Source organism: Sus scrofa, chromosome X, assembly GCF_054392235.1.
Source record: "Sus scrofa isolate SSC_HxYL_T2T_F1_AM1 chromosome X, Sscrofa_HxYL_maternal_Yorkshire_Landrace_v2.0, whole genome shotgun sequence".
In the NCBI taxonomy this organism is placed as follows: Eukaryota; Metazoa; Chordata; class Mammalia; order Artiodactyla; family Suidae; genus Sus; species Sus scrofa.
In genome coordinates, this window is record NC_139401.1 from 19226719 (window position 1) to 19249130 (window position 22412).

General features: G+C 45.7%; 1 protein-coding gene and 1 pseudogene across 3 annotated transcripts in view; one reads left to right on the forward strand and one right to left on the reverse strand.

The window, feature by feature from the left end:
- Positions 1-17609, reverse strand: part of ADGRG2 (adhesion G protein-coupled receptor G2) — a 237400-nt gene extending 219791 nt beyond the window's left edge. For 2 of the 3 annotated variants that reach the window (XM_085008635.1, XM_085008640.1), the window contains exons 1-2: positions 16884-17584; positions 8910-9215 (exon numbers count right to left, since the gene is read on the reverse strand). The gene's annotated coding sequence lies outside the window, so the exon portion shown is untranslated. Of the gene's footprint in view, positions 1-8909; positions 9216-16883 lie in introns of all 3 variants that reach the window. The other variant, XM_085008637.1, reaches the window with a different exon arrangement.
- Positions 17610-17946: 337 nt separating this feature from the next.
- On the forward strand, positions 17947-19742 carry LOC100738732 (proliferation-associated protein 2G4-like; annotated as a pseudogene).
- The last annotated feature ends 2670 nt before the right edge of the window (positions 19743-22412 follow it).

Below are 22412 nucleotides of genomic sequence, written 5' to 3' on the forward strand. Positions count from 1 at the left end.
GGAGGCTGGCAGCTGCAGCTCTGATTAGACCCTAGCCCGGGAACCTCCATGTGCCATGGGTGTGGGTGGCACTAAAAAGCAAAAAATAAATGCAATAAATAAATAAATAAAAATAAAAACAACTGGTCAACTGCCTGCCTTAAGTCAATCCAATGGTTTGGTGGTACGAAAAGGCAATCAGGTGTACTCGTAACATCAGATGACAGCAAATGGAATGTTCTCCACCCACCCACCCCCGACCTATGAGGACTCAAGTGAGAAAATAAGCACTGAAATGCTTTGAAAAGTGAAATTCCCCACACTGAGAAAACACATACACAATAAAAATTGCTATAGACTATACTAATATACTACAACCCTGGATTTTATTTTTAGTTTCTGGTTTTCTAAAACCCTGTATGGTACAGGTCAATCAATATTGAAGTGTGTATTTAGGTCTCCTGCCTGAATTAGGCACAGAAAGAACGTCAAAGATGATATAAAACAAGATTTCTGCCCTCAAAGGTTTGGCAATCTATACTGGAGCAATCAAGTGTCTGCAATTCCTTGCAAACATGGAGACAGGTGCTTCCATACAGATCCAGAGAGCCATGGGGGTTTCAAAATGCTATGATAATAATCAAATATCAACTGAGGCATTCCTATTTATTATTATTATCATCTATTTTTTGATTGTGCCTGTAGCATGCAAAAATTCCCAGGCCAGGGATCAAACCCAAGCCACAGCAGTGACAATGCCAGATCCTTAACCCGCTGAACCACAAGGGAACTCCGAGCCATCTCTATTTAGAACTAAGCTTTACATCTTTTTTTTTTTTTTTTTTGGTCTTTTGTCTTTTGATGGCCGCACCCTTGGCATATGGAGTTTCCCAGGCGAGGGGGTCTAATCGGAGCTGTAGCTGCTGGCCTACACCATAGCCACAGCAACACTGGATCCTTAACCCACTGAGCGAGGCCAGGGATCGAACCCACAACCTCATGGTTCCTAATCAGATTCATTTTGCTGCACCACAACAGGAACTCCAGAACTAAGCTTTATATCTTAAAGAATTCTGGTTCATTCCCACAAAGGACAAAAGTGTGTGTGTGCACGCGCGCGCCTATGTGCGCACACGCACACACAAATTTGCTGCCCTAATCTAGTCTAAAGCCTCTATTTTTTTTTTCATTCATTCAACAAATATTGATCAGGAGCACATTATGTGCACTAGGAACTGTGCCCTATTTATCTGAGTCACAATTACACACATAACTCCCGACTCCTTTAGGCAGTAGCCTTTACAAAAAAGAATAAATTGAGTAAAATCTTTTGCTCTTAAGTTACACAAAACATCCATGTAGGCCAGTTTTAGGTACAGGACTAGTTTTAGAAGCAGGCATCGAGACTCTGGTGGAGAAACCCAGAGTTTAGTTATGACTCGATGTGAACCAAAAACAGAAAAGATTCTCAATACCTTTTACAGTATAAGCAAAGTTTGTTGCCTGTCTGAATGTTCCAGTGTCATTCGATTGATATTCATTTTATTTTTAGAGTATTAATAGCTACTCAAAGAAAATAGAATCAGGTTACAATGAGACCCTTACTGCAGGAGCACTGTAATGCTATCCCAATTTGCTGGATGTTATGAGGAAAATCACTGGGCAGCTTAACAGATGGGGCCATTTTATGTTCAGCTATAGCACATTCAACCTTGGACATGAGATCTGTTTGTGAACCAAGAAACGTTAGCTTCAACTCCAGGGCCTCTTAAACCCCTGACCTCTCTGAAAAATGCTGGAGGATATATTGAGGCAAATAGCTTAGCAAAGTTCAAAATAGAAATAAATCCTTGATGTGAACGTATTGGGACCCTTGACATTTCAGCCCTGTTGGTTGGGGAAGATCTCACCATTTTCACAGGGAAATCTTTTTTCCTTTGAAATCACTTTGGAGGTAACATTTTATTTTTTCCTTGTCACTCAAAAATGTCTTTACTTATCATAAGGTGAAAAAACATAAAAGCCTTAAACGCACGACCCTTTTCATTCTATTTCCTACCATAGTTGTGTTAGCCCTTCAATTTCATGGTATTTCTTTTCCGTATTGTTTCCCCTTTTCCCCTCGGAGCAAGGCTTATCAGAATCTTTTAGAATGACTTATATTTGCTAATTGGATTAAAGGCAAGATAATGGAAGGGATTTTTTTTCGGAATATCCCTGTGACCTTCTTCATCTGGGAAAGAGATGTTCCCACATCTTTTTGCATCTCTGTGCTCAGTGATTATGGTAAGAAAAGGTTTCAGAATCTTCCAAACGGTTCCCATTCATTTTCCACACAGCTGAAAGCAGGAAGCCACGAAGACGAAGGCCCTGAAACGTATATATAATAAACAGGAGGAGAAAGAAGGTAGAAAAGGGAGGGAAGAGTCCATCGACTTGTTCTTAGTTGATGTTGACTCAATTTCTCTCAGCTCTCAAAATCATCCTTTCATTTAATTCATTTATGGAAGCAGTTAATGCTTCTTATTATCCCAGGCATGCAGATAACAAGATTAAAACTTACTGAGTGGAAGATGAAAAGTAAGTCTGACTCAGGTGGGTACATTACTTTCACTTTAGACAGTGTTTTCTCCTAAAACACCATAAAAAGGCAGTCTCGCATCTATCCACTAGGGAAAAAAATGTGCTAAATTTAACACACAAATAAAACCTTTCTCTGTTCCTCCCAGGAATTGTGTCTCTTCACAGTCATCTTTCATCCAGCGATGTTTCTGCAAGTTTTGAAGCCATTGCTATGTGAGGAAATGGGAGGGAAATGGTATTTTTTTTAATGAAATAGAGGTCTTTAGGAAAAATACGGTTTTAAATGTTCAAATTATGTTTTAAAAAGGCAAAAAACATCTTATTTCAGTAGCATCTGGTTGAAAGTTCCAACAAATGTAGTGTTGAAAAAATTTACCTTCAGTAATGACAACAAGAAAGACCCTTTGACTGTGTTGGTCAGTGCAAGGTGATTAATTTGATGTTATAAAAACCTCGCATTTTCCATAACTTACATTTGGAATCAAAGGTGTGCAGGACCTCTCTTTACACTTGAGGTTATATAAAAGCCTTGGTGTGCATAAAAATGGACATTCTTGGGTCCTACACCCAGAGATTCCAATTCATTAAGTCTTGGGGTTTGCCTGTGAATCTACACTTTTAACAAACTGCCCTAGGTAATTCTGATGCTGGTGGTCCAGGGACCATTCCTGGAGTTCTGTAGCTCTTCTGAGATTTTTTTTTTTTTTTTTCCATTTTAGGGCCACACCTTTGACATATGGAAGTTCCCAGGCTAGGAATCGAACTGGAGCTACAACTGCCAGTCTACACCACAGCCACAGCAACGCTGGATCCAAGCCACATCTGCGGCCTACACCACAGCTCATGGCAACGCCAGATCCTTAACCAAGTGAGCGAGGCCAAGGATCGAACCCTCAACCTCGTGGTTCCTAGTTGGATTCATTTCCACTGCGCCATGACGGAACTCCTGAGATTTTTAACAATGAACACAATGCAGCCCTGCCTACCACCCTCTACGTGTGCAGCTGTCACTAAATATCCTTCAACAAAGACTTCCCAGGATGACTTTCATACAGTTCGCTAGCTTGAAATACATTCTGAATTATACTCAACTATGACAGTCAAACACCTTTGATTTAGTCACTCAGATCCTCCTGAAATTGGTGAATATGCAAAGGCATATCTGGTAACTCTCTGTAACCACACTACACATTTGGCCAGAACCCCCTGGTTGGATAGTAGAGGTGGGGCTGCCTATTCACCCAGCCTTGAAATCCAAGTAAAATGCTAGAATTCAAATGAAGGGCTCTTAGCCTACCCCTATTACATAGAGCAAATACGAACCAACAGTGCCCATACATTAAAAAGATGCTGAAAGGGTCAATAGAAGGGGTTGAATTGAGACAAAGATCTGGTTATTTTGACAACTTGGAAATAGGGTAGTCTGTCTTGCTGAATTTCACCAGCTCTTGCTTCTGTTTACCTTTCTAAATCCATTTAGAGGTGTTGATGCAACCAAGACTTGAGAAGGCTTCTGGTGAATTTCAGATGGCCTCTGAGGCGTGTAGCCCTCCGGGAGTTGGGGAGGAGCCAGAAAGCTGCAGCACCCACAGCACTTTTCTCCACCTGCGCATGCTCCAGAAGCTGCTGATTCCAGAACATATGGAACAGGCTTCATTCTGATTCACAGCCTTAAGCAGCGCTGCCCTAACTGATCCAGAGAAGTGTGCGTGAGAACACAAACGATGTTTTAGTAAGTCCCTGAGCTCTGAAGGTAGGGTGTTTGTCATGCAGCAGCGTCACAGCCTTAGCTAATTCAGGAGGGTTTGCCAAGTACCATGTGCATTAGCTCCTTTAATCTACACAATTTCCTTCTAGGGTCTACGAATGCTGCCATCTTTCATGAAATATCTGCCCAGAGAGGGCAAGGACTCACAGCTAACAAATGGCTGAATCAGAAATTGAAGTTCACATGTGCTCATGTCCAAATACAATGACTGTTCCATGGCTTTTCCCATCTTCCTGCAGTTTACACTACAGGTGACAGCAACAACAACGGCACAACAAACAATCTCGCTCTTTTTATGAAAAGCTTTACAGTTCCAGGCACTTTCATGGGTCTTCTTGCATCAATAAGAAAATAACTGAGGTACTTATTTCTGTTTAGTTCTGCTCTAGACTGAATCATAACCCATGAGATTTGAAATGGTAAGTCTTCAGTTCGGAAAGTATTGTGCTTTAGAAACCACAGGAAGGCTTAAAATAGACTGGAATATGCTGAGGTTATAGGTATGAGAGAAAATGTACCAGATAAAAACCAGTTGAGCCAGTGTTTGGAGCTTTTCTTGACCAAAGCAGACAGACTCCATAGAAACTACTCGAGGTCCTCCCTGTGACCCCACTGCCAGAGACAACAACCGTTCAGAAGGCACCACCACTGTTGTCGCTATTGACACTCAGAAGGAATGATATTTTCCAACTCCCACTGCACATGAGAATCACTTGGAGCATTTAAGAAAAAGAAACATCTGGGCCCTGCTGTCAAACAAATTCAATCAGTGTTTCTGGATGAGAGGTTGGGCATGTGTTTGTTGTTGTTGTTTTTTTTTCCTTCTTTCTTTTTTCGTCCCCGGGGCATGTGGAGGTTCTCAGGACAGAGATCGGATCTGAGCCGCAGTTGTGACCTATACGCAGCTGTGGCAGTGCTGGATCCTTTAACCCACTGTGCTGGGTGGGGGATCAAACTCCTATCTCAGGACTCCAGAGACACTGCTGATCCTGTTGTGCCACAGCGGGAACTTCCTGGGCACGTGTTTTGAGTTTTTGTTTTTGTTGTTTTTGGGGGGAAGTAGGGAGGGGCAGCATAGGTGTACTTTTTAAAGTTCCCTAGGTGATTCTAATAGGCTGCCAGAGTTGCATCCCACTGAGCTAGAAGATGGGCACAGAAAATGTATTTGCTGACTTTTAATACTAAAAATAACTCACACCTGGAGAATGGAGGGAGCATCAGCTTTGGGTGTCTTTGAACTTCCTACTCAGTCACTCTCCTATCATCATTCTTACCAATTTCTCTTTCCTCTATTGAATATTTACTGAATCTATATTTATATACTGAAATCCCTATTTAGGTCAATTCCTACAGCAGCGGTTGCCAAGGGCTAGACTGTAAAAGTCTAGAGAGTAAGAAACACTAGAACTGTTATCTGCTAACTTAAAAGGCGAGATGTCAGGAGCTCTACTAGCAAAAGAAATAAAAGCACAAACTATCATTTACACTGATGCTATCCCCATGGGTCATACTCTGCAATGAATATTCTGGCGCACTGACCGTCTGGTTTCATTGGCACATTCAAGTTCTCAGGGATCAGCTTTGATGTGCCTGATTGAGCCGAGTATGCTAACTTGCTCCTGCACACAGAGACCCCTTGTGGCCCGCATCTGCCTGCCTCCCTATGTCATGTGAGAAACCTTTCTATGCTTTCATAGGAAGACCCACAACTCCCTTAATGCACTGGTGGCAATTAATTTCAGGGCATTGGAATGAAAACACTGTCTAAGATTTAGGGAATATTTTCTACCTGCCGGACACTATTCTTAGCATTCTATGTGCACTAACTCCTTAACTCTCTGAGGGAGATGATTTATGATCCCCATTTTACAGATGAAAAAAACCAAGGCACAGAAAGGTTAAGGTGCCCAATGTCACATACTTCATAAATGGTAAAGCTGGAATTTTGAACCCGGAAAGTCTAGTTCTGGAATCTGGGTTCTTAGCCACTAGAATCTATCACCACCTCCCAGTAGGAAGGGGACTGAGAGAAGAACATTTTAAGAGAAGACGTAGAGTAACTGGAAATCTCATCGCTGCTGGTGGAAGTGCAAATTGAGACAACTACAAACAAATTGCTTGGCCGTATCTACTTAAGCTGAATATATGCTTACCCTGTGACCAGGTAATTCCTGGGGTAGACCCAGCAACGGAGCACACGTACACTGATGAAAAGACATGAATTTGAGTGTTTCTAACAGCACTACTCATAACAACGCTGAACTAGAAACTATTCAAATGTCCATCGACAGGAAGGCGGATAAATAAATTCTGCTGTATGTATGTATGTATGTATGTATGTGTGTATTTTGTCTTTTTGCCTTTTCTAGGGCCACTTCCCACGGCTCATGGAGATTCCCAGGCTAGGGGTCTCATTGGAGTTGTAGCTGCCGGCCTACACCAGAGCCACAGCAACGCGGGATCCGAGCCGCGTCTGCAACCTACACCACAGCTCATGGCAATGCCGGATCCTTAACCCACTGAGCAAGGCCAGGGATCGAACCCTCAATCTCATGGTTCCTAGTCAGATTCTGTAACCACTGCGCCATGACGGGAACTCCAAATCCTGCTGTATTTATACCGCTAAGCAGCAATGAGAATAAACAATCTATAACTACACAGATAATAAGAATGGATGTCACAAACACAATGTTGACTGAAAGAAGTCAGGAAAAAAGAGCACATGCTATACGGTTCTATTTACATAAAGTTCAAAGGCAGACAAAAAGAATCTCTGCTATGAGGGGTCAGGCTACTGGTTACCCTTAGAGGGAGAAGTTGTGTTCGGAATGAGTTATTTGAGGGAGGGGGCTTTTGGGGTGGGTAAAGTCCTCTTTATTGACCTCGGTACTGGCTACGGTATGAGTTGTCTCTGTTTGTTTTTGGCTGTGCCTATGGCATATGGAAGTTTCTGGGCCAGGGATCGAACCTTCGCCACAGCAGCAACCCAAGCGGCTGCAATGACAATGCAGCACCCTGAACCTGCTGCACCACAAGGGAACTCCCACAGTATAAGGTTAAGTTCTGATTTTTTCTTTCTTTTTTTTTTTTTTTTTGTCTTTTCGCCTTTTCTAGGGCCGCTCCCACGGCATATGGAGATTCCCAGGCTAGGGGTCTAATCAGAGCTGTAGCTGCCAGCCTACACCACAGCCACAGCAATGTCAGAGCCTTAACCCACTGAGCGAGGCCAGGGATCAAACCCGCAACCTCATGGTTCCTAGTCGGATTCGTTAACCACTGAGCCACGAAGAGAACTCCAGGTTAAGTTCTAAAAGATCAGTGACCTATCCATTTAGGTCATATGCCCTTCTCTGTATGTATACTATGTATCAATTAAAAGTCTGAAAGGGCCTCAAGTTAGGAGATTTTGTTAACTATTTTTAATTGAACAATGCTTATTTAAAGAAAGTTGTCCTTCCAGGCAATCAGAGAGTAACTTTCTGCTATCTCTAGTTCTTCCCTCCTTTTCCCATTTCTTATCACATATGCCAACCTGATGAGGCAGTAATAATAAGAGAAAACAATCAACTCGGTCAGGTATATGGAACAGGTGCAGCACACTCGCCTCCGGACAGGAGTTCGAGGGCAGGGTGACTAAGGAAAGTTGTATGAAGGTATGGCTGGTGGGAGGCATCAGAACGAAGGGTCCCTGGCTCGCTCCCGGTGCACCTCCTGGATTACCCCCTCACGGGGTGTGGAGGGAGGTTTCTTTTGTGGACATCTTCGGGAATGAGGAAATTGAGGTCTAGGGTAAGAAGCCACTCCACATGAGAGTCTGCCCAAGGGCAATCCCTCTTAGGAAGGACTCAACAGAAGCGGGTGGGAGCGGCTCACCCCGAGAATGCTCACGATTCCTGTACACCTGTGGGATCAACGCGTCAGCCAGCCCCTACACGTTTGAGAGGCAGAGACCAATCCACAATGCCCATTTATCCCACTTCTGCCTTGGACCGAGAAAGCGTTAACTGTGACAAAGTCAGTGCTTTGCCACACAAAGCACTAACTTATTTGCTTAAGACCCATGTCTCTTAAAAAACTTTCATCATTGCACATGCCTTCAGCCAAGTACTTTTCGGTAAGTTCCATAGGGAAGAACTTTGGAATCTAGATAAAAAATTTTCAGCAAAACAGCCACAAAATTCACCTCTGTTATCAGGCAAGACAGTGGCTCCCCTCCTTGGTCCAGCCCATGAACCCAGGCACCTCACCAGAGAAGTAACAAGACACGAAGCCAAAAAACCTGTGTTTTCTTTCTCTTCTTCTGTGCATGGCACGGAATTATGGATAATTAAATATGAGCTAACTTTAACAAATACTTTTCTTAGAATTCTGCTGATTATTCTCAGAGGAAAAATCAAATTGAAAAGAACCAGGTTGATTTAATTACTGAATTCACTCATCCATCATTTGGTGAATTTGCTTCCACGTATGGTTTCCAGTTGCATTTTAAATCTCAAGCTATTTTCAGCATCAGACTTATTCCCGGCTCACTCTCCCCTCCCTCCTCCTCTCTTTCCATCACAGACTCACCATCACCTACCTTAAGTCTGTCTTTCCCACAAGGGCTCATTGGGATGAAGCTGAGAATTCCGACGTGGCTTCTGTGGTGGGAGGCAGTTCAGAGATTTCCCTGTAGATGGGTCTGGGTATTCAAATACTGTAAAAAGGCCTCTCCTCCCTTCGCAGCTACTCCTCAGTCCAGTGGTGCCCCCGGGTTGGAGGTGAGAACAGTCACCAACTTTCAAGGCCTGTTCGCTGTCCTTGTGACAACAGAGCTGAGGCTTCCAACTCCCATCATTACTGCAGACTCGACCTCCTCAGGAGATACGGAAGGGGCGTGAAAGGTCTGTGATAGGGAAGAACCTTTGTCATCTATTACAAGGTAATCACTGAAGGGATGTGGCCTATAAAACTTAAATGATACACAATGGCCCATCTCTGGGAACCCTGTCTCCCAAGTAATGGGCATTACGCTAAAATAAAGTTCACAGGAGACATCCCGACCAGGTCCACCTGTGAACGGCTGCAGCAGGACGTTCCCAGGCGAGGGCACCACAGCAGCAACCAGAGCCACAGCAGTGACAAGGGATCCTTAAGCCACTGTACCACAAGGGAAATCCAATCAATGCTTTTTTTGTTTGTTTGTTTTTTAGGGCCACATCTTTGGCATATGGAGGTTCCCAGGCTAGGGGTCAAATCAGAGCTGCAGTCACCGGCCTACCCCACAGCCACAGCAACGCCAGATCCGAGCTGCATCTGTGACCCAGACCACAGCTCATGGCAACACCGGATCCTTAATCCGCTGAGGAAGGCCAGGGATCGAACCTGCACCCTCATGGATACTAGTTGGGTTTGTTAACCACTGAGCCACGACAGGAGCACCCCCCCATTCATGCTTTCAAAATGCTTTAGGTGGTGACAAAGAGGATGGTGGTATTTGAGAACCTGCTAGGGGCTTGGGCTGAGACTGCATAGGGTGTGTGTGAGTTTCCTGGATATAGACACGGGGAATAGACAGAAGTAAAAACAGCAGCCACCAGGGTCCTGGTGCCGCTCCTGGCTGTGACTCCTGGACTGGCAAGTCAGCACATGAGTTGTCAAAACTTTCCATAAACCAATGCAGCCAAACTCAAAGCTCCTCATTTCAAAGGCCAATGAAAAGGGTTAATTAGGACCCAGAAAATTCTTTATGAAGAGTACTCAAAACATTTAAGAGTTTGTCAGCAGACGATATCCCCCCACACCTCCGCTTTTTTTTTTTTTTTTTTTTTTTAATGGCCATACCTGCAGCATATAGAAGTCCCTGGGCCGGGGACTGAATATGAACCACAGCTGCGGCAAGGCTGGATCCTTTAACCCACCGCACTGGACCAGGCATCGAACCCACACCTCCACAGTGACCCAAACTGCTGCAGTCAGAGTCTTTCTTTTTTTTTTTTTTTGCTTTTGCTTTTTAGGGCCACACCCGCAGCATATGGAGTTTTCCAGGCTAGGGGTCAAATTGGAGCTCCAGCTGCCAGCCTTCGCCACAGCCACAGCAACTTGGGATCTGAGCCGCATCTGCAACCTACACCACAGCTCACGGCAACACCGGATCCTTAACCCACTGAGCGAGGCCAGGGATCGAACCCGCAATCTCATGGTTCCTAGTCAGATTTGTTTCCACTGTGCCATGATGAGAACTCCTGCAGTCAGGTTCTTAACCAACTGTGCCTGAGAGGGAACTTCTTCTCTTCATTCTTGCCAGGTGAATTTTGGGCCCAAAGGACACCGAAAAGTGTGCAGAGTGACAATTTTGCTCTGAAAGGCACAGTCCCTCCCTACTAGGAGTTTATTCTTTATTAGGCAGGCAGGAGAAACACGTAGGTAGAAACTCAGAAGCAGACTAAATATATATATATAAAGAAAATGGAGCTATGCTGGGATCCAACATTTTCAGCACTGAATTTCAGCTCTGGCTGCTGGCCGAGGAGCCCCTGGGCTTTAAGAGAACCTGGTTAGTGTCACCACTGGAGGGCTTCCTTTGGGAACGTTTTGGAGACTCCAGCATGGGTGGCTTCATGGGTATCTGATTAGTGCCACTGCACAGGGCCCTGTGCTCAGAAGGACCCTGGCTGTGGTTGAATGTTCTGTGTTGTACTGAAGTTCTTAATAATTTTATATTTGAATTTGTACAATTTTATAACTAAAATCCTATGGGACAACGAAACATGGGGAGGGGGGTGAGGGCTTGGATCCTGGCCCACCTTGAGTCTACTTCCTGCCACCTGCTCCGAGGGGTTTTTGGCAACCTCCTCTCCTCCACCCACTGGTGGCCCAGCTCTGCCTGCACTCCCCTCTCTGCCCTGTGACCACTGCCATCGCTTCCCTGGCAGTGTCCAGGCAGTGCTGGGGGGGGAAGGGGGGAGTAGAGTGGTGTAGGTAGGGTAGGGTAGGGATTCGTAGGGGAAAAGGCCCATGTTCTGCCTGACACAGGTGCCAGGAATGTCACGGTAGCGGTCTGGGTTGGGCATGGCAAGAGCTGTCCTCACCCTGGGCTGGCAGCACCGTGGTGGCTTCAGTAGACAACTTGATAGATATGGGCCTCTGGCCCATCCCTGTGGAGTTGGCCGTCTGCCAAGGGTTGGGACAGTGGGCTGTGGGAAGGGGGACTGACTTCCTGGCTGTGGCTGGGACACCACACATGGGTCCAGTGACAGGTGGGAGGAGGAACCTGGCAGCCAGTGGACCACGTGCACGTCAGCAGAGAATGGGATCCTCAGGTGCCTGTGAGGGTTTAGTGTGACATTAGATAGGAACGAAGAAATCAACTATACTTTGGAGTTCCCATCATGGTGCAGTGGAAACGAATCTGACTAGCACCCATGAGGACGCAGGTTCGATCCCTGGCCTCGCTCAGTGGGTTAAGGATCCGGCATTGCCATGACCTGTGGTGTAGGCTGGCAGCTACAGCTCTAATCCGCCCCCTAGCCTGGGAACCTCCATATGCTGAGGATATGGCCCTAAAAAGCCAAAGAAAAAAGAAATCAACTATACTTCAATAAAAATAAATTTTAAAAATTAAAAAAAGAGGGAGAGAGAGGGAAGGGGGAGGGGAGGGAGGAGAGAGGGAAGAGAAGAGAGTTAAAGAAAGAGTAGAGAGTGCCTGTCGTGGTGCAACAGAAACGAATCCGACTAGGAACCATGAGGTTGTGGGTTCGATCCCTGGTCTCACTCAGCGGGTTAAGGATCTGGCCATGAGCTTGGCTCGAATCCCGAGTTGCTGTGGCTGTGGTATAGGCTGGTGGCTACAGCTCCAATTGGACCCCTAGCCTGGGAACCTCCATATGCCGTGGGTGCGGCCCTAAAAGGACAGAAAAGACAAAAAAAAAAAAAAAAAGAGCAGAGGGAAACATTTTCTATCTTAAGGACTTTAACAGCATTCTTTCCCTGCTTTTGGAACAAATGGCCTTTTTTTTTCCCCTTGCAACAGGCCTGACAAATTATGTAGCCGCCCTAGTCTAGAGAATCTATTTCCAATAGTTAGAATGAAAGAAAAGGATCATATCCACCCTCTTGCCACAGCAGGGCCTGGAGAGGGAGGCCATGCCCACTGGTCTATAACAACCAATTAGAGTATATTTTGCTTCCGTGCCCTTTTGGCTGTGGGCCCACATCTTGCTGCCTGCTGTGGGACCTGGGAGCAAGGATTTGGAGGTGTTCTTGTTGCTGGTCCTGATCCTAAAATATGAGGTCCGAAATCTCATCGTTTTGCATTTAGACATGTTGGGTCCCCCTCTTGCCTTCCTGCCTTCAGCAGGCACGTGACCTGCCTGTCTTCCAACCCGGCTGGAGCACATCAGCTGACATTCACGCACGGGCAACACTTTCTCGCTTTAAATGGTTTTGCCCTACAGGTGGGTGACAGCAGAACAGAGATGTTCATGAGACCAGCCGGCTTGGATTCGTGTCTGGCAGAGAAGGAAAGTATGGAAAAAAGAGCAACCCATTTGTAAAGTCATCTGCAGCTGTTACTTTTTTTTTTCCTTCTTCGAGTGTCAAAATGGAAGCCTCGTAAGTTATCTAATAATTAACCACAATGCACACAGCAGTGGACAAGGCTGAGTGAAATCCAATGGCGTCAGGCAGTGGGAGGAAAAAAAAAAATCTTTCTGTTTTGAGAGAGTCAGAGGAATTTACCACTGCAAATCTTAAAAAAACAAAATAAAAAACTCCAGATGAACTTCAGTTTGAGGGTTCCTGGGTCGCTCAGGAAAGAACTGCTGGGTCAGCTGTGCTGAACGTTTTCTCCAGTTCCTCCCATCCATGGGTGAGCTCATCAACTTTGGAAGGCATCCTAGGATGTCTCATTAGGCTGTTTGAAACTACTGATGTCAGAATATAGCACTCTTATCCTTTTCTTTTTTTTAATCACTAATTAATGGATTAAAAGTCCACTGGAACAGTGTGAGAATCTATAGCCCAGGAAGAAGGTGGTCCTGGACTGCTGCCTAGCTGCATCTGATCCCACCCAGCGGTGCCAATGCCTGGCCATCAGTGTGCATTATGAGGCAGACAACAAAAAACCCACTGAGAAGACATCTGGAGGGCTTGCCAAGTTTAGAGGCATCCATTAAGGGTCTCTTTAGCGAAATGGAAATGTGTTATTTAGAAATTTTGTTTTGAATTATTCATTTATATAGAAATAAGAAATGCTTGGGTTTTGAAGCCAGATCAGCTTGGGGCCACAAAAATCTTTCTATGTTAGCACGAGGAAAGACCATCTGTTTGTCTGAAAGAGAACTGAGTAGCTCTTGGGTACCTTGTAAAAGAGCAGATGATGGACCATTTTAAGTGGGTTGGGTTAGTTAAGTCTACAGCCTATTCAATATTTCAACTCTCTATTTATAGACAGCCCATAAGGTTGTGAAATGAGCATAAACCTTAGTTCTGGCGGCATCTGGCTGTTTATAGCCCTTGCTTAGTGCCTTTAATTCTAATTGTAATAATGTCTACTTACTCAGCGCCTACTATGACCCAGCAATCACATTCAGTGCTTTCAATATGCTGTTTTATCTTTACGACCATCTTATGAGCTAAATATTATTATCCCCAACTTAAAGATCAGAAAACTACCATTTAACGGGGTTAAGGAACCTACCCAGGTTCCTTAACTACCCAGCCATTAAGGAACAGAGGCATGGCTAAATTTACCATGTCTGCAGACTCCTAAACCCAGGCTCTGGGGTTTGAAGAAAAAGGGAAAAGGCCACATAAAGATTGTTGAGTTCTAAACTCTCAAGGGGTAAAACTTAGACAATCCTCATAGGTCCAATCCTTCCAACGTATTTCTAAACCTGGCAGAATTCACCTTGCTGGGGAGAAGACACACACACACACACACACACACACAGATACACTTTTATACATATGCACACACACACAACAGCCCTTGGCAATTCACACCAGGGCAATCAGCAGACACCCATATTCTGGGATCCTTCGTGCTAGGAGCCAAGTTAAAAGGCAGGCCAGTTGGCTAAGTGCTCTGGGCACAATAACATTCCCAACGGAAAACAAAAAGACGTACCATTTAACTCTGATCTCCACATGTGACTACTTCTATAACCATCAAAAGAGAAATTGGTCCTGCTTTAGCCAAGTAGACTATGGAAATGAAAAAAAAATTATCTTGCTGCCAGCTCTGCTCCCCCACTAAAACACTGCTGCATTAATATTGAAAGGATATCACCAGAAGCACCCCTAGTTCTTAATCTGCCTCGAGCGCCAACATGTCTTGGACCAGACCTATCTGTGCAATGGGTGGTCCACCCTACTGGCCCAAAGTACCAGAGTCTCAAGCACTATGCTTAGTCTTCTTGATCGCTTTGCCGGTCTTCAGGTCTCTCCCAAGTTTGACTTGACTTACTAGATTTCCATTTTGGTTTGGGGTAAACTATTTTTCTTGTTATTTGGCCAGCAGACATGCTGCTGAGTCCATCCAGCCTGGGCCTGGCTTGGCCTAGCCTTTTGCCACCTGGGGCCAGCAGCCTTCTCTTGCTTCCCAAGCATCCCAGAAATGCTCCTGGGGTGCCCTCACTTGTTGAGTGTTCAATAGCCATCCTCTCCTTTGAATGTAAACTCTATTCACCTCTCTTTCCCCAGCATCTCGCCTGGGCTCTGCTATGTAGGAGATATTTCTTGAATAAATAAATGAATGGATATTTACTTACTTAGCAGGTACATGGCACTTACTATATGCCTAGAAATATAAGAATTTTTTTTTTCTTTTTTAGGGCTGCGCCTGCAGCATATGGAGGCTCCCAGGCTAGGGATCGAATCAGAGCTGCCTGCCTACACCTCAGCCACATTAACTCGGGATCCGAGCCATATCTGCGACCCACACCACAGCTCACGGCAACCCCAGATCCCCAACCCACTGAGCAAGGCCAGGGATCGAACCCGCATCCTCATGGACACTAGTCAGATTCATTAACTGCTGAGCCATGAAAGGAACTCCAAAACTCATTTATTTTTAAAAAAATTTTAGGCCACACCCATGGCACGTAGAAGTTCCCGGGCCAGGGATCAAACCCATGCTACAACAGCGACCCAAGCCACAGCAGTGACTAAAATCAGATCCTTAACCTGCTGTACCACAGGGGAACTCCTAATTTATTTTTTTTAACTTGCCATTTCCCCCACTAGACTGTTTCTTGAGGACAGAATTTGTGCTGGTCTCTAGTACAATGTCTGACAATAAATACATATTGAGTGCACGATGACACCTATACTTTTGTTGAAATTATTTTTCTGAATCTACGGCTCTTACTGGAAGTAACATGAGGACACATATTTTAATTAGGGTAGGATATTGTTCCCATATTTGTAAGTTCTTATGTTTAAATGAGCTGCATCATGGCCAAATTATTTTGATTTTTTTGCATGAAAATTTCTGTTCCTATTAAGTTTCATGTTCTGTTCTTTTCTTTTATTGAACTGTTTTGTCAATATCCTTTGCTTTGGGTCTGATTTACTTTGAAAAATGTAAAATAAAGAACATTTGGGGAAGGAACTTAAGCAGCCAACTGTAAATAATGTGGACTATGGAACTTCAAAAGATGTTCTGTTTTCTCCCATTTTGTTTCCATGATGGTTATATTTAACTTCTAGGTCCCACTGATCTGGAAAATTCTTTTTCTTAGAGAAGTTTCTCTGCTGGCAAGATACACTCTGCTTCATCACAGGTCAGGTATGTTCAAAATGTGCCCAAAAAATGTAATATTTTAGGTGGGTCACTCAATGAAAAACCAATTTGCTTCTCTTGCAACATGTTTTGCTGGGATATTCGAACACTATTTTGCTCGGTTGAGGTTAGGTGTTCCCTTCCTACCCCCAAAGTATGATTTCTGAGAGAATATGAGGGTGTTCAATTAATACTTGGTCACTACTTTGAGATCTTGGAAGAAGGGTAAAAGACTGAAATCAAGGATTCTGGTTTTAGAAGATCATCTGGAACCTGCCTCTTTTACTCTTGAGGAAGAAAATTTGGAAAGGGTATTAACATCTTATGGGGCCAGGTGCCTTTTAGTTTTTGCTAGAAAAAAAACTTCTGAGCTTTTTTTTTTTTTTTTAAAAGACAGCATCACTGGAGTTCCCGTCGTGGCTCAGTGGTTAACGAATCCGACTAGGAACCATGAGGTTGTGGGTTCGATCCCTGCCCTTGCTCAGTGGGTTAAGGATCTGGCGTTGCCATGAGCTGTGGTGTAGGTCGCAGACGCAGCTGGGATCCCGCGTTGCTGTGGCTGTGGTGTAGGCCGGTGGCTACAGCTCCGACTGGACCCCTAGCCTGGGAACCTCCATATGCCATGGCAGCAGCCCAAGAAATGGCAAAAAGACAAAAAAAGAAATAAAGACAGGATCACAACAGAAAAGTAAACATGACAAATATTCCAGCTATCTGTTCCTGCATAACAAATTACCCCCAATTTAGGATAATTTTATACACATTAAAATTCCACTTCATTTTGCTCACCATTTTGTGGGTCAGAGATTCAGGGAAGGTTCAGCCAAACAGTTGTCACTGGGATCTCTCACACAATTGTAGTCAGATGTCCTTTGTGCCTACGGTAATCAGAAGCTTGACCAGGCTGTATATCCATTAGAGCTCGCCCACAAGTCTGGCAGCTGAGTGCAATCAGGGCTGATGAACACGGGAGGACCTACGCCTGGCTTCTACTCGTGGCCTGGGCCTCTCAGAGCGTGGTGGCCAGGTCCCAAGTGGGAGGTAGCTATAGAGCAGGTGTTCAGAGAGGACGAGGCAAAAGCTGGAAGGCCTCTTCTGACAACGCCTTGGAATTCACACAGCATCCTTTCTCCTATATTCTACTGCTTCCAAATAAGGCCAGCCCAGATTCAAGACGGGCGGAAGGGGACAATTAGACCCTACCAATTTACGGGAGGAGTGCCAAAGAATTTGTGGCCACCTTTTAAAACTTTCGCCACGAGGTTAGCACCGAACACATGCGCGAGTGAATGAATGATGCCTACCTAAGGATACCTGGAAGACATGCTCTCCAAAATCCCCACTTCTATTTTTTTTTAAATGCGTTTATATTACGGGCTCTTGCTCTGTGCTCCTGGTGGACGTAATTTTCGCAAGAGGGACCGCGTTCCCCCGCGTGCTCGGCAACAGCTCTGCCAGCCCGCCGCACCCTGACCCTTCCCAGCGTGCTCAGCGATTCTGGCTGGAGAGGCCCTCGGAGGGCAAGGCCCCAGGGCCTGGCTTAGGGGCGCGAAAGGCAGGCTGGGAATTGTAGTTCACGAGTCCGCGAGGGCCGCTAGAGGCTGGCCATAGGTATGAGGGACTCGTCCTGGCGTGTCCTGTGCCTCAGCCCGCGTGCTCACAGCTTCTCGCTCTCGCCCACCAGCCCGCTCCCTAGCTTGCTCCGGCTTTTGCTCGCGCTCTCCTCGAGGATCCAAGGCGCTCTGGCCACAGCCTGTGCCTGGGAAGGGCGACAGAGGCAGCGGCTCTGGAGAAACTAGGCTGCGGTGCTGGTGCTGGTGCTGGTGCTGGTGCTGGTACTGGTGGTGGGGAGATGTTGGGCAAGGACGAGCATCAGGAGCAGACTATTGCCAAGGACCTGGTCGTGACCAAGTATAAGATTGGTGGCGAGGGGCGCAACAGTGCCAACCTTTATAAATTCTGAGGCACTTGCTATTCCAGATATACCAGTTTGAAACTTTGGGCCACATACCTCTTTGAGATCTGCTAAAAGCTGTAAGCCCGAGCCTGCTGAAGCCCAGGGCCCTTAGGGGTACTTGGGTCTTTGGTGGAAGCATCCTGTACATGTGTGTCAGTACTGAGCCTGTGTGAGAAAAGTAATGCCATGATAACGGAAGAGACAGGGGAAGTTTCAAGAAAGAAAAAGAAATGAAGAAAGTTCTTGCCTTTCCCACCAGCTTTTCAGTAAATATCTGTGTATGTCACTTCCCTTTGAAGAGAGACCAGGACTATATTCTCAAGGAAGGTGACTTGGTAAAAATTGACCTTGGGGTCCACGTGGATGGCTTCATCACTAATGTGGCTCACGCATTTGTGGTTGATGTAGCTCTGGGAACCCAAGGAACAGGGCAGAATGCAGATGTCATTAAGGCAGTTCACCTTTGTGCTGAGGCTGCCTTATTAAACCTGGAAACCAAAACACACAAATGACAAAAGCCTGGAACAAAGTTGCACACTCAAGGAGTTCCCGTCGTGGCTCAGTGATTAGCGAATCCGACCAAGAACCATGAGGTTGTGGGTCCAATCCCTGGCCTCGCTCAGTGGGTTAAGGATCTGGCATTGCCGTGAGCTGTGGCGTGACTCACAGACGCCGTTGGGATCCTGAGTTGCTGTGGCCGCTGGCGTAGGCCAGCGGCTACAGCTCCCATTCGACCCCTAACCTGGGAACCTCCATGTGCCACGGGAGCAGCCCTAGAAATGGCAAAAAGGCAAAAAAAAAAAAAAAAAAAAAGTTGCACACTCATTTAATTGCACACCAATAGAAGGTATGCTGTCACACCAATTAAAGCAGCATGTCATTGATAGAGAGAAAACCATTATCCAGAATCCCACAGACCTGCAGAAGAAGGACCATGAAAAAAGCTGAATTTGAGGAAGTTCTTGTTGTGGCTCAGCGGTAACGAACCCGATTAGTATCCCTGAGAGGTAAGGATCTGGCTTTGCTGTGAGCTGTGGTGTAGGTCACAGATGCAGCTTGGATCTGGTGTGGCTGTGGCTATGATGTAGGTTGGCAGCTCTAGCTCCGATTTGACCCCTAGCTTGGGAACTTGCGTATGCTGCAGGTGCGGCCCGAAAAGAAGAGCAAAAGCCGAATTTGAGGTACATGAGGTATATGCAGTGGATGTTCTCGTCAGCTCAGGAGAGGGCAAGGCCAAGGATGCAGGACAAAGAGCCATCATTTACAATCGAGACCCTGCTAAGCAGTATGGCCTGAAAATGAAAACTTCAAGTGCCTTCTTCAGTGAGGTCGAAAGACATTTTGATGTCATGCCCTTTACTTTAAGAGCATTTGAAAATGAGAAGAAGGCCTGCACGGGTGTGGTGGAGTGTGCCAAACATGAACTGCTAACGTTCTCTATGAGAAAGAGGGTGAGTCTGTTGCCCAGTATAATGTTACAGTTCTGCTCATGCCCAATGGCCCTATGCACATAACCAGTGGTCCCTTTGAGCCTGACCTTTACAAGTCCGAGCTGGAGGTCCAGGATGCAGAGCTCAAGGCCCTCCTCCACAGTTCTGCAAGTCGGAAAACCCAGAAATAAAAAGGCCTCTACGACTGCAGAGAATGCCACCCGTGGGGAAACTTTAGGGGAGAATGAAGCTGGGGACTGAGGTGGGTCCCATCTCCCCAGCTTGCCCCTCCTGCTGCATCCCTTCCCACCACACCCCAGGCTCTATGCACTGCGGTTCCTCTTCTCCAGCCAAGACTGCCAGCAGAGTGGGGTCTCCCTGTCCTTCTCCCAACCCCCAGCCCAGCCCCCTTCCAACAACAGCCAGCTCCCACTGACTCTGGTCTTGGGAGGCCGGGCTTCCCAGCCCCTGAAGACTGCTTTAAATAGAAAAGAGAAATTGAAGAATAAAATCAGGAATCAAAAAGAATTTGCATTTATTCTGAAATATTATTAGGTCCAAAATTAAGGCAGTGTTTTTAATCATGAGAAAGAGTTTATTTATACTAACTTCTGGGCATAAGGTAAAAGGAAGGAAAGAAGAGAAATAGAATGGGAGGCAGAGCTGGCATCTACTCCCTGGGCAGATAGCTCCTCCTATATCTATTTTCATGCTTGAAATCTCACCAATGAAGGCTTTTCCTTCTATTGGATCTTGAGGAATTTCCGTCTATAGAAATCACTTACTGTGATACAGACACCACTTAGAGATGAATAGTATCTTAGGTTGTTTTTTGTTTTGTTTTTTTTTAATCTATCACCCCTTGAGGGGTAGAGTGGGAATGAAAAGCAAGTGGAAAAGTTGGGTGGGGAAGGTAGTGAAGATATTCAAGATTTTCCAACTGATGACTGAGAACAAGAGCCTTTGTACTCGGGAGGTGGAATATGAAACAGGCAGGAGTAGGAGGAGAAAAATGGATGACAAGGTAAAAAGATTCTAAAGGTTAACTTCATGTTTCAAAATGCCCAAACTGGCCCTGTATGGTACCTTGGAAGGTTGTCAGTAGCATTTATCCTGAGCCCCCAGGGAACTCCTGACAATCCTGATCCTCCTTTGTCAGGCATACATTCACATAGTAATCATTATAAGAGTGCTTTACAAGACTAGTAGTATTCTATTCATTTTACAAATGAGGAGTGCAGATCCACAATGTGGACGGAGTCTGGGTCCCTGGATAGCCACGTAGGAGGCTCTTCAAGCAGAAAGCTCATATTAGATTGTAATGAGAGTGAGAAATAAATCCACCGAGTATTCAAGGCTTATCTGCTAGAAAACCATTGCTATCTTTAACTGATACAGCCTTAGTTCTGTATCTCCACCAGTCACATAGATAACATAGTCCATTGGTAACAATGTGCTAGGGGTGGAAGGAGACGTGGGGAGGAGGAGAAGCGGAGGAAAATGTCTTAGGAAAAGTGTATAAACATCTCTCAAGGTCCAATCCTTCCCTGACCCCCCCCCCCAACTCCTCAGGTATCACGTCTCCTCCCCACCCTCAGGATTACAAACCATTGCATTTAAGGTTTTATAGTACGAGCACCACGTGATTGGAGGCGTGCGGTTAAGAAAATGAGTGGCAGTGGGACATTGGATGCATTGGGGTGGTGGGGTGATGGGTAGAGGCAGGGTGACAAGTAAGGATTGTTGGGGAAAGAGGTGCAGGCAGCTCTAAAGTACCAGACATGAGAAGGCTATAAAGTATAGGGTGCAGATAGAAACGTACACAGGAGGACATGGATGGACTGACTGGACGGGGGGATGGGCAGTAGGAGGCGAGGATGGGCTAAGGAGAGAAAAGAAAGCTTTTAAATTTGAGGGGCTTGGAGTTCCCGTCATGGCGCAGTGGTTAACGAATCCGACTAAGAACCATGAGGTTGCGGGTTCGATCCCTGCCCTTGCTCAGTGGGTTAAGGATCCAGCATTGCCGTGAGCTGTGGTGTAGGTCGCAGATGCGGCTCGGATCTGGCATTGCTGTGGCTGTGGCATAGGCCGGTGGCTACAGCTCCGATTGGACCCCTAGCCTGGGAACCTCCATATGCCGCAGGTGCAGCCCTAGAAAAGGCAAAAAGAAAAAAAAAATGAGGGGGGCTGGTCACTTATATCTGGAATCTAATATACAGCCCAAATGAACCTTTCCACAGAGAAGAAATTCATGCACATGGAGAACAGGCTTGTGGTTGCCAAGAGGGAGGGGGAAGGAGTGGGAGGGACTGGGAGTCTGGGGTGAATAGATGCAGACTGTTGCCTTTGGAATGGATGAGCAATGGGATCCTGCTGTGTAGCACTAGGAACTATGTCTAGTCACCTACGACGGAGCATGATAATGTGAGAAAAAGGAATGTATATGTGTATGTGTGACGGGGTCACCTTGCTGTGCAGCAGAAAACTGACAGAAGACTGTAAACCAGCTATAATGGGGAAAAAAAATCATTATTAAAAAGAAATGAGGGGGACTGGGAAAATGGTAGTGTCATTAAACAGATTACAATGAGAGTCAGTCTTGCTCAATATATTGGTTATATCATACACAAGAATGATTTTGGACAAAGATTTTACACATCACTTGGCTACAAGGAAGGCAACAGCCAGCCTCTACAGCAGCTGAAGGAATCTGCTTAATCCCTTCTACTAAAGAGCTGGGAAAAATGCTCTCTTCCCTCAGGGGGTCCAAGACCCTCATCTGACCCCCAAGAGACACTCCTACATCCTTTGACGAAGTCTGGATTTCAAGCCGGTGCAACACAGCAGCTCCCACTTCACCTGCCCCGCTCTACCAGCCCTTCTTGGACACTCGAGGTGCTGGGGTCTCTGCCCTCCACTGCGGCTTTCCTG